Raw genomic sequence first — 12,396 nt, 5'->3', positions numbered from 1 at the left:
GGCTGGTGGAGTCTGTTCATGCCATTACAGGGGTGCAGGAGACGGGAAAACCCCAACGCGCCATCACACTCTCCAATGCATCCACATCCTTTATATAGTGGGGGGCCCAGAACTGGATGCAGTACTCCAGATGTGGCCTCATCAGAGCCAAATAAAGGGGAATAATCACTTCTCTAGATCTACTGGCAATGCTCCTCCTAATGCACCCTAATATTCCATTCACCTTCTTGGCTACAAGGGCACACTGTTGACTCATATCCAGCTTCTCATCCACTGTAATCCCCAGGTCATTTTCTGCTGAACTGCTACTTAGCCATTCAGTCCCCAGCCTGTAACAACGCTTGGGATTCTTCCGTCCCAACTGCAGGACTCTACACTTGTCCTTGTTGAACCTCATCAGATTTCTTTTGGCCCAATCCTCTAATCTGTCTAGGTTACACTGGAGCCTATCCCTGCCCTCCAACATATCTACCTCTCCCCCTATGTTAGTGTCATCCACAAACTTTATACCACCATATAAATCATTGCTGAAGACATTGAACAGAACTGGTCCTAAAATTGATCCCTGTGGAACCCCACTTGTTATGCCTTTCCAGCATGACAGTGAACTATTGATAAGTATTCTCTGAGAACTAAAATAGTCTTGCTTTTCCCTAGAAGGTATACACTGTAGGAAGCTCTCCTACACTGACAAGGAATGGATTGAATCGGAAATAACAGGATTATTTCCTTTCTAATTACAATGATTCTGTTATGCTGAAAGGTGATGTTTAACTGATTTTTTTCTCTGAATTTTTTTTGCTATCATTTTCAGAATTGTTTTTTATTTTGTTCCAGTTACTAAGAACTCAGTTTTCACTGATAACCTGTCATTTTCAGAAAACAACAACAACAAAATAACAATTACAGCATACATTTCAGTTAAAACATCCTAGATAATTTTGCAACAATTTTGATAATGTTAACAAGTTTTCACACACAAAAATCATTTTTGGAGAAAGACCATTTTTCTATTAATAAAATATTTAGTGAAAAAAATCAATTATCTCTAATCCAAATCCAGCAGACATTCCATCTGTCAAGACTGTTCCCCTCTCTGGCACTCTGAGCCCAGAAGGTGAGGGCCTGCAAGAGACCTTAATATCTTGCCTCTATAGGTTTCTGCTTAAAAGATTCCAAGGTCACAGATTCCCTGGTCTTGGGAGATGGGTTTTTCTCGCTTGCGTGGTGGCAGCCTCTTTTCATTTTGAATCCAGAAAGAAGCAATTGGTAAATTCTTCCAGTGGGTACCCCAAGCTCTTTTACGACAAGGGAGCTTGAAAAAAAGAAAATGAACTATCATCTGATAGCTGACCTCTCAGTTTCCTCTAACATTTTCTGTCCTTGGGCAGATTGGATTTTCTTTTGGGTGGGTTGAAAGTACAATACCAATAGTGAGGTAGTGCATGGATGTGCACCACCAATACAAACAAAAAACATATACAGTATATTTTAAACATTTCATAGGTGTGAAAGAAAATATTAACACAAGGGATAGTCTTAGGCATGCATACACAGTCCTTCTATTACCTTCCAGGACACAAGATTCAAATCATCACCTTAGAAGGTGATTTTATTAAAAAATAAGAAAAGTTTACTTGATAAAGCATACTTGGCTGCTAGGTGTTTTAAAGCAATTGAAAAAAGAAGTATAGAAATAGAAATTCTGTCCTTGGGATATAACTTAAAAATAAAGTGGGTGGAGGGCGTGGGGGAGGAGGGCACATGGACTTAGCACAGAGAAGTTTAACCAAATAACAAAAAAAGAAAATAACTTGATTGCATCTAAACAGACATTCCATTTACTGTCTACTCACAGATCTGTGCTTCAAGGTCCAGTCCATTTCCATGGTCAGTATTCTTTGTAGGCACGGTAGTTCTGCCTGGTTCAATAAAGTAAAAGTAGGCAGAGGGTTTCTTTCATTTCAAATCTCCATGCCTTCACCCATTGGCTCTCCTGGCTCCCTGCCAATACCACCTAGCTACCTGAGTTTAACCCTTTGGTTACTGAATGATGGGATGTTCAGAAAAGGCCAGCACTGCTATCCATCACACCATAACTAACCCAAAGCTCAAGTTTGTTCAGAATTAGCCCAGCTATAGGACAAGGGATAAAAACTAAGCTTATATGTGAATCCAAATTTGAATCTCTCCAGGTTGTTTGGAATGGGATTATCATTGGGTGCATGCTCTGAAAACATGGATTCTGGTCTGGATCAGAACTTCTCCAAACTCTGGGAAATTCATCCCTAGAGTTTTGATTCTGGCCCATTTCTGCTTAAGACAGATGGAAATTAGACACACAGTTACCTTTGGCAAAGCATCTCAACACAGATGGACTCATGGTCAGTGATATCAAATCACTTCAAGGCAGATGGGCACACAGCTGATGCTGCCCTTTTTGCTCATTCTGCATTCTGTGCCAGGAGGCATGGATATAGGCAGTAAAGAGAACAAAACTGGTCCTTTCTTTCTGGCCCTGGGAAATTCAAGGGAAAAGCAAGTCTTGCTTCCCAGAGGTGTCAAATGAAAATAAATGTTTGCACAAAATTACAATGATTTGTGGATGATAGAGAGGCATTTAGTATGTGCCACGTCCTAAAAATCTCATTTGAGCTACCTTTTGCACCTTTTAAGCACTTAAAAAAACAACACCACTACATTTAGACTAAAAAGCATGTTCTGCTTCCATCAAGCCTTGTTACAATTGTTATTTCCTATAAAACATAAACCAGTTAATGGTTATGGCAACAGAGTGCAGTGGTATTCCTTAAAGTAATTTATGTCATATTGTTTCTCATCTGGCTTGAGATAGTAATTTTAGGAGTACATTCATTTAACGCTGGCATTGCTGCTTCACCTAATGCCTTTTTGCTGTTGATGGTATATGTGTGTTTTACTTACACAGTAATTGAGGATAAACACCGAGCAGGAAACTGCACTGAGAGGAATAGATAGACTGTCTAGGGATAACGAGAGCTGACAGCGATGGGTGGGGTGATTTTTTTTTTTATTATTTCTTTGCCATAGGTTTTTTGGGAAAAAAATTGTTAGGTCAAAATTTCTGCAAAACAGCCCAGGAGTAAGGCTGGGAAGTGTTGCTCCCTCCACATTTTTGTAAAGGATTTGAAATACGTGGGATGAAGACCTTGTGGTTAAGTGTCCTGGACTAGGGTTTAGGAAATCTGGATCAATTCTTGACTTTACCCATCTTTGCCTCCGTGATCCTGGGCAAGCCACTTTTGTCCTAATTTTCAGGTTTACAATAGGGATGGCAGATTTTCAAAAGATCTCAAAATCCAGTCCCAACGTCTGTATCCAGCCCACTGTATCCTATGGAGCTCTTGCAGCCATAGGTGTCCCACTAGGAGCCGAGAGGCACTGAGACATTTTTGAATGTTTGGCCATTTTCTTTTTGCTTGAACATTGGTCCCCACATCCCCCTGTGCCTCCCTTCCCCGCTGCTGAAACTGGGATATTTCCTTTCTCCTACCACTCTAGGATCTATTTAGTATGAACTCTTTTGGCCAGGGACTCTCACTTATGATGTAAGGACCTGATATTAATTATTGTCCCTGAGCGCTACTAACACCAGAGGCAGGCTATCTATGCCTGTATTGTGTGCAGACTTTCTTGCTGGCTATGGCCATGGGACAATTCCAGACAGCCCTGACATGCATACAAAGTGGTTTTTGGTTATTCAAAATGGCATCCTCTGCCCAGCCTCGTCTTGCATGTACCATGCATGCGAGGTCACATCGCATGCCAGGTGCCATTTTGATTACCAGGGTAGAATTGCATGCCTCACTAAAAATGTCAGTTGCCACTCTGATACAAAACTCTAAATCAGCATTATCAGCTGCAGCAGCAAGGTCTGGATTGTGAGTGCTGGGTGCAGCTGGCTGGGGCAGGTTGTTATGTAGAACTCCACAGTCCACCCTGCTCTTGGACTAGAACATCAGGTCCCATCTTCCCTATTTACTGGCTGCCAAGACTGATGATTCTGTGTATTGATTTTCTGTGAAAGGGAAAGGGGCGGGGTAGCCAAAGAGTGGAACTCTCCCTGAAAATACAGCCTGGTCAAAGCCTATTAACCCTGTACTCTGTTTATCTGTATATCAGCATGTCCACACTGCTCTAGTAATAGCACATCTCACAGGCCTGTCTGGAGCTGCAAAGGACTTCTTTGCCTGGAAAAGCATTTATTTTTCTAATCTAAATAGAAATGAATTCAGTTTCAGGCCATCTTGGAGGTAGGGGTTTATCTGAGGTACCTCCGAGTGTAGAGCATCAGTACAAACAGATAATTATACCGATTCAAACATTCAGGATGGGAGATGACAGATTCAGGGAGGGCTGAGAATGGATCTGAAACTTTGATAGTCCAAAGGTTCTCGGAAAGCAAATACTAAAGGAAAAAATTAATTATTCAAAATGCTCATTTAGCCCCAATTTAGCAAAGCATTTAAGTTCAGGCATAAAGTTAAACATATGCTTAAGAACCTTGCTAGGCTGGAGTTTTAAGGCCTAATCCTGCATGGTACTGGGCACAGTGGTTTCCTCTAACATTTTCTATCCTTGGGCAGCTTGGATTTTCTTTTGGGTGGGTTGAAATACATAAAGTACAATACCAATAGTGAGGTAGTGCATGGATATGCACCACCAATACAAACAAAAAACATATATATTTTAAACATTTCAGGTGTGAAAGAAAATATTAACACAAGGGATAGTTAACAAGGAACAATGCTTATGATATTTAATATGAAATCAAATAAAAAAGTAAATTAACAGTACCCTTTGAGTATCATCATCCTTTCTAACATTTCATGCTAGTAAATACACCAAAATACATATTAGCATCTTAAGGCTGAGCTATGTGTGGATAAACAAATCTATGAATCAATTAGAAACAGTCATGTATTGATGACAATACAATATTTACTGACACTGGAAAGGAGAGTAAAAGGCATTCACTCAGGCTTATACAGTTTCTCTGGGGAATGTTTAGGATCCATGCTATACAAGGACAAGTGAAACACAGATAAAAGTTCTCCTGGGTTGAAACGTTCACCTTGAGTGTGTCACCAACTCAGAGTAGAATCTCCAGAACAAATTAACACATGGCTTCAGGGTTTGTAGACAGATGCATGTTTCAAAGAGCTTGCAGGTTTTATCCTACAAAACAACTGGCATCACACCTACTACTTGCTACTTCTGACTCATAAGAGCCAAAACTCTACCATATAGTAAAGATCTGGCCTTAACGCAATACAATATACCATGTATTAATTAGTAACGTGGGATTTAAAAAAATCATTAAGATCAGAGTTTTAGATATTTGCAACACTCCAAAAAATCTTTTAAAAATTAAATTTTGTTTGAAATGTAATCATGCAAATGTCTGGTGGGCACCCCCATCACCCATTGGCTGCTGTATGAATATTCAGCACCCGTCAGAAGTACTGTGCCTTTTAGGAGTGAACTTGTACACTACTGTGCTGTTCAGCTGCTCAATGAATGACTAGTTTAAATGAATCGTCATGAAAATAAGATAATTTTAGGTCACCTGCTCCAACCCCCTTCCAATGCAAAACTGTCCCCTACAACAGATTCTCTGGTGTTTTGTCTAGTTTATTTTACTGAAATATACCAAGTGGGGGAGCCTTAAAGTGCCTGCAAATATATTTAATTCACACTTGAAGCCTGCTTTACTTTGCTACAGTGGTGTCAAGGGACCTCAGTGAAAATGTGAATCAGGCCACTGGCAGGAGGCATGACACAAAAATGCAAGTAATGTGGATGAAAATTTATCCACACATTTCTGAATCCTTGCAATGCTTCAATTTCCTGCTTTGATTGAAGGATTGGAGTGCTTATTTTCTCTGGCCCAGTTTCCCCACCTCTAGATAAGCTCCACATCAAATAGTCCCACAATAACCATGCACACAGCAAGCATCTCCTGTACATACTAGAGATAAAAAAACTCTTAGCAGCTGGGGGCCGCTTTGCTCCGGACCCTAATTGCACTTGTACCTACAAATGCTAATAGGATCTAGCCTTACCAGCCACTGCTACCCTGAGGTGAACCTTGCTCAAGAGAAGTAAAATAACAAAAAACTTTTTTTTTCTTTTCAGACAAAAAAGCCCTATTTTTGTTGTTGTGTTTGACCTTCCCCTGTCAGATGCAGCTTGAAGATTAGTGCACAAATCTAAAGCTCCTGCATTGCCCAAAGTAAAGTGCCACAGAATGCTTTATCTCCCTGGCAATGTACTTCAGAGGGCTTGAACCTGTAAATCAAGGATAATCAAACTCTGGCTCTGGAGTGTGCTGGAGGCTAGACAATTCCTCAGCAGAGAAAATGAGGCTGTGACGTGTGTAACTGTGCAGAGATAAAGATATTGGACCAGATTAATCCCCAGTGCAGACCTGTTGTCTTTAGTGGAGTTACACGAGAAATGGATTTGGCCCATAGCAATATATAAGGAAGACGAGGCATGTGGGGTCTTGTAAGTGTAAGAGTTTATCTCTAGTGCCCCATGCAGCATCTTTTGAGGCTGTCTGCAAGGAAGGAAAAGCTGGCAACAGCTGGGCTCTCTGGGCATGAATGGCTTAGATCCTGCATGAGTTTTGTCATTGTTGTAACTGGCAGTTCCACTGTGACGTACTCAGTGCTTAGAGCTAGAAAAATGCTTCACGGAGAACAAATAATCTAACACCTTTTTTCCCCATTGCCAATGTGATTTTATGAACTTTTCCATTATTTCTGATTGATTGATGGATGAATGTGGAATATTCACTGAATGCAAGCCTGTGGTCTGTGCACCAGCTATGTTCAGCATATATTACGTACTTTGTCACATGTGACTAAAATGACATGTTACAAAGTTACCCCAGTGTATCCTCATTGACTTCAGTAATGATACTCCTGATTCGCACCAGAGTCAGTGGGACAAATTAGGCTTTTTTTGCCCGGGCTTCAATCATTACCTAAATTGCATAGTAGTGAACAATCATGCCCATAATCTTCATTTTCTTGTAAAAGGGGGAGGATAGGAAATTGTTTTAAAAGTACAAACCACAGAATTAAAACTTGAGTCTAAGCCCGTTGCAGTTCTATATTCTTCAATACATATGACGTGTGTGTTTAATGTTATACCGATATACTGCTGGCTGCTTACTTATTAATGTTATTATGTTTAGTGACTGTTTACTCACTTGTAGCCTTAAGCAAAAATTAAAAACCCTCAGCTTGTATTGCTTGATTTGACGGGCTGTTTTCACACGTGGGTATGGTGTGAGGTGGCAAAAAACATTCTTAGCTGCAAGGAACATTCTTAGCAAGCCACAATTAGTTCATAAAGAAAATTGTTTGGGGGGGACAGCATGTGTGCAAGGACAATGACATATGGAGGCTCCACTTTGAATAGAAAAGAGCAAAACTGCATGCAGAGGCTTGTGTGAGTTTGGCAGTCTCAGCCTAGGTCCCCATGGGACTCTTGTTTACAGCATAAGAGCATTATCCCAGGTGGCACTATTCAGTGCTCGAGTTGTCAGTCTCAGGTGAGAGGCCAAAGACTGAAGGGACCCTGGATGTCCCGATTACTCTTTGAGTTTGTCTACACACAAAAGTTGCACTGGTTTAACTCAAAACTGTTTAAAAACCAAGTTAGTTAAACCATGTCAACTGCTGTGTGGACAATCTTATATCAGTTTCAAACTGGTTACATCGATTTATTTTGCAGCAATAAATTTACCAGTGCCAGCTAAGCTGCAAAGTTGCACAGATTTAGTTTGATCCATTTAAAACCATGCTTTAAATAAACTGGTATGACTTTACGCATAAACCAACCAAGTCCTAAAAGCTGTCCATGAAGATCCAGTTGGTGTGTGCATTACAGGAAATCTAGTCCAGTCAATGCTTGTGCTGCACTTTACTTGTGAGATAAGAGTACATCCTGATTCTCACTTATACTAAAGCCCCTTTCCATCATCCTGTCAGTGCAAAGGACCTTTACTGTATATGAAAATCAAGCCTTTAATTCTCCTGGGAGCTGTGGCTGGCCATCTTTTACCAGCTCTAAAATAATTTAGCTTCTGATACGGTACCCAGTAAAGCCAATGGAAAGACTCCCAATGGGCACCAACATATAGTGGTTGAAAATGAGAAATGAAAAAAGGAAAGTAAGAGAAATGGGTTGGCTGACTTTTTGCTTCTCTGTTGTTATTTTTATTTTCAGCCTATTGAAGCACTGAACAAAAGAGTATTTAAACAGGAAAGTCATTCTCATTTCAGCTTAAAAGCCAGGAGTAAGCAAAAGAAACTATACAGAGTTGATTCTCAGTGAAAATAAAGGCAGTTACAGAAGTAAGGAAAGGGTTAATTTCCAATAGCAATGGGCATAACCAGGATATTTAATTTTTGTTTTCACTGTGCCTGATCATGTTTCAAGTTAATTCAAAACCTACTGCCCATCCTGACACAGAGTCTCTTTGTCCCCTCTATAATTATGACGTCTAAGCTTGCCCTAATAATTCTAGAAAAATTAGCCCAGGTCCCTTAGTGGACCACCAAAACCAGTATTCACGCAGAGGTAGTATTGAGATAGAGCCATGAGCCCTGATCGGTTAAATAGCAAGGGTGCCATTGATTTTCCTAGGACTGAGAGGCGTTCTTTCCATCCAATTCTTATTGGCTACGTCTACACTGGCATGATTTTCTGGAAATGCTTAAAACGGAACAGTTTTCCGTAATAAGTATTTCTGGAAAAAGCGCGTCTACATTGGCGGGATGCTTTTCCGGAAAAGCACTTTTTCCGGAAAAGCGTCCGTGCCAATGTAGACGTGCTTTTCCGCAAAAAAGCCCCGATCGTCATTTTCGCTATCGGGGCTTTTTTGCGGAAAAGAAATCTGTGCTGTCTACACTGGCACTTTTCCGGAACAGTTTTCCGGAAAAGGACTTTTGCCCGAACGGGAGCAGCATAGTTTTTCCGGAAAAGCACTGATGATTTTACAGTAGATCGTCAGTGCTTTTCCAGAAATTCAAGGGGCCAGTGTAGACAGCTGGCAAGTTATTCCGGAAAAGCGGCTCATTTTCTGGAATAAGTGGCCAGTGTAGACACAGCCCTCGAGTAATGTGAGTCATATGGCTTGACCCCTTCAGAGCACTTAGGAAATAGGGAAGTAAATATCACTGAGCACAATTCTCTGTCTCTTTTCCAGCCCTCTAATTAACAATTCGGCCCTATTTTGACACCATGCAACTCATCACAAATAAATTACGTTGCTTGGGCCCAGGGCAGAAATGGGACCTACTTTATCAAAGTGAAGTACCTGGGGCTTGGAGAAAAGAAAAAGAAAATGGGAACAATGTGAAAGAAACAAAGGGAAAGAGAGAGAGAAGATGAACCGTAAAACTGATCTCACAAATTGCAAATGGAATGTTCGTACAATGCAATTTATGAACAACAGTAAGAAAACAATTTGATGGCATTACTGTTGGCTGGAGAAGTGATTGGCTTGTTTAAGAATCTAACAGCGGAAGGAGATATTTCACCCTCATTCTAAGACCATTGCAGGCATTGGTGTTTTGCCAGTCTGATGCCAGAAATCCAATTCAGGTATTGGCTGGTCCAATAGCAATAGATCTTGCAGCCCATTGTAAAGCAGGGCATAAATTCAGTGGTGGGAGGCAGCCATTCTGACAGAGCGGTGTAAGATATGGCAGCTTGCCTTATTCACTTGTGAACAAAATCACCTGTTGGGATTTGGAAAGATGAACTTGAAATCAGCTGGGATACTCTTGGTTTGGTTTTCTCCCTGGGTATCTACAACTATACGTTTACCTTACCAGACATGACAATGGCTGTTTGAGGATTATCTGACCCACCCAGGTTAAGCAAAGACAGCACAGACAAATGGAGGCTGCTTCCAGAGGATACATGAAGCATTGGCAAAAGTCAGAAATGGCTGTAATCCAACATGCAATCTAACTCTCCTTGGGAGACTCACACAGATACAGCAGGAAAAGAGGATAGAGAATGTGGAAGAGCTGATCCCCATCTATCGCGCATAAAAGGGGTGCAGGACCACAACAGAAATTTTCATTGCTCATCTGGGTGAGAGCTGAACAGTTCAGAACAGCAACATCTGCATCAGCTTCCCAGATATTCATATAGTATCGCCAGGACAGACGGGTTAAATTCTATGTTATAAATGGCAGATGTGGTGCAGACTGCTGCAAATCTCTGGGTGTACCCATGGAATACTGGTATAAGTGTGGGACAGAGAGGAGCTTATGTAATAGATTCTCCCCTTGCGTCTTCCAGGTTTCTGGGAGGTATCAGCGTGTTTTGGATGTCCCACCCATTTAATCGGAGAACTGTTCCTGATTTGTCCAGTCCATCAGTATCAAAGGCCCAACACAGAGCAACTATCCCAGGCTGTCCACTCCTGCTCTGCAGCATAACACACACAGGACTCTGAGAACTACGGCTAAATGTTTCAGCCATAGTAACCCTGCCATTGGATTGTTTTGGGGACAAGGAGCTCTCCAGAGCAGGGATCACCTCTTTGTTTGTGTGCATACAATGGCTAGCATAATGGGTCCTTGATACCTAAGTGGGGCCTCTGGTGGTATTGTGATGGGATTAAGAACAGCATTGAACAGACCTGATTCCCCACTGCTTTATGTCCTGGTGAGACATGTAGTAAGACTAGAAGCATCAGGATCATATCAACATTTTGCTGGAGTGTTTGACCAAGAATCCAGTGAGTACATCACTGCTGGGTCCTCTGTGTATTTTTTTTAAGATTAATCCATATTGTTCATTCTCAGAGATCCAGTTAGCATAGCTCCTGCTGAAACTCTGCATCTCAGCATCTCAACAATTGCTAGCCGAAACCCTAGTAACACAACGTACTGTTGGGAGCAAACAGCTGAAAGGCGGACCATGCAGACTCCTTGGATTTGGTGATTGTGGCCTCATTCTATCACTTGCCCTGGCACTGAGCCTCCGGTGTCTGTGACATCTCAGATCAGAGCTTAGCCAGTGCACACTGCTTGCCTTGACCTCTTGCCGCCCAATAGTATGGTTGCCTGGCTGTCACAGGATTTTGCAGCAACACAGTGCCTGCAGGATGGCAGCAGAGACAACACGGTTGGCTGTGAAATCTGCCATGAGAAATCACAGCAGGAAATGAGCACAGAGTCCAAAACACAGAAGCGGAATCATTTGGGACATGGAGGAGCATAGGAGAGAATCCCCAGCAACTCCGTCAGCTTTCCAGGGGCACCTAGGTCAGGGATGTGAATTTCTCATGACACACAAACAAGCTATCTTGCTCCCTGAGAGCAACTGCTGTTCCACTGCTCACCTCACAAGTAGCCTTATAGATATAATGCTTGATGTCTGTTACTGCTCCTAGAGCACACACCTTTGGATAGTGGGCAATGGATTTGATTTGATTTTAGTTCAGATGCTGAAAGGCTTCAGGTTTTGTGTGTGTGTGTGTGTGTGTGTGTTATCTGTGTGGAGGGGGATGTTAAGTGTTGAGAGAGAGAACTATTTTCTGATCTAATTCGGAAAATGGATGGGATGCGAAATGAGTTTCATGGAGGATAAAAGCCCTAGAGGTGCTTTACGATGTCACACTGTATCAGACTTCATTGAGCAGCCACTGGATTAACTCCATTATACAGTGTGATTCACATCCCTGATACTTGCATTTCCAGCAACACTTAAAAGCAATCCACATCCATCCCTGCCCCCAGAAGTATAGTGAAGGAAAAAGCTACCCCTACATTTTTTTAAAAAAAAATAGCATTGGACTCATAAGGCTAAAAGCCTGCAGTTCCTGAATGGTTAACTCAGAAAAGTAAATTATTCAGATGCCTCGGTAGCCTCAGCAAACTGTACCGCTAGAAAAACTTAAAAAACAATGAACAGTCTAGTAGCAACTTAAAGATTAACAAAACATGTAGATTAGTGACAGAAATGTAGCCGTGTTAGTCTGGCATAGCTGAAACAAAAAACAGGACTATGTAGCACTTTAAAGACTAACAAGATGGTTTATTAGGTGATGAGCTATCGTGGGCCAGACCCACTTCCTCAGATCAAATAGTGGAAGAAAATTGTCACAACCATATATACCAAAGGATACAATTAAAAAAAAGAACACATATGAAAAGGACAAATCAAATTTCAGAACAGAAGGGGGATGCGGGGGGGAAGGTAAATGTCTGTGAGCTTTCATGCTTAAATTCGACACTTTACACCTAAGCTTAAACAAAGACATCAATTATCTTACCCATTACAAAGATAGCTTCCCCAGTTATCACCTCTAATATCATTAGC

The 12,396-nt window shown here is 41.4% G+C and overlaps 1 long non-coding RNA gene across 2 annotated transcripts in view; it reads right to left on the bottom strand.

Moving 5' to 3' along the window:
* Positions 1–757: 757 nt before the first annotated feature.
* Positions 758–12,396, bottom strand: part of LOC142824474 (uncharacterized) — a 129,715-nt gene continuing 118,076 nt past the window's right edge. For both annotated transcript variants that reach the window (XR_012899341.1, XR_012899340.1), the window contains exons 2-3: positions 1,857–1,922; positions 758–1,315 (exon numbers count right to left, since the gene is read on the bottom strand). This is a non-coding gene — a long non-coding RNA (uncharacterized LOC142824474). The remainder of the gene's footprint in view (positions 1,316–1,856; positions 1,923–12,396) is intronic.

The sequence above is a fragment of the Pelodiscus sinensis genome, unplaced genomic scaffold (genome assembly GCF_049634645.1).
Source record: "Pelodiscus sinensis isolate JC-2024 unplaced genomic scaffold, ASM4963464v1 ctg35, whole genome shotgun sequence".
Classification (NCBI taxonomy): Eukaryota; Metazoa; Chordata; order Testudines; family Trionychidae; genus Pelodiscus; species Pelodiscus sinensis.
Note: the sequence above shows the minus strand (reverse complement) of the source record. Positions and strands in the feature narration are given on the sequence as shown.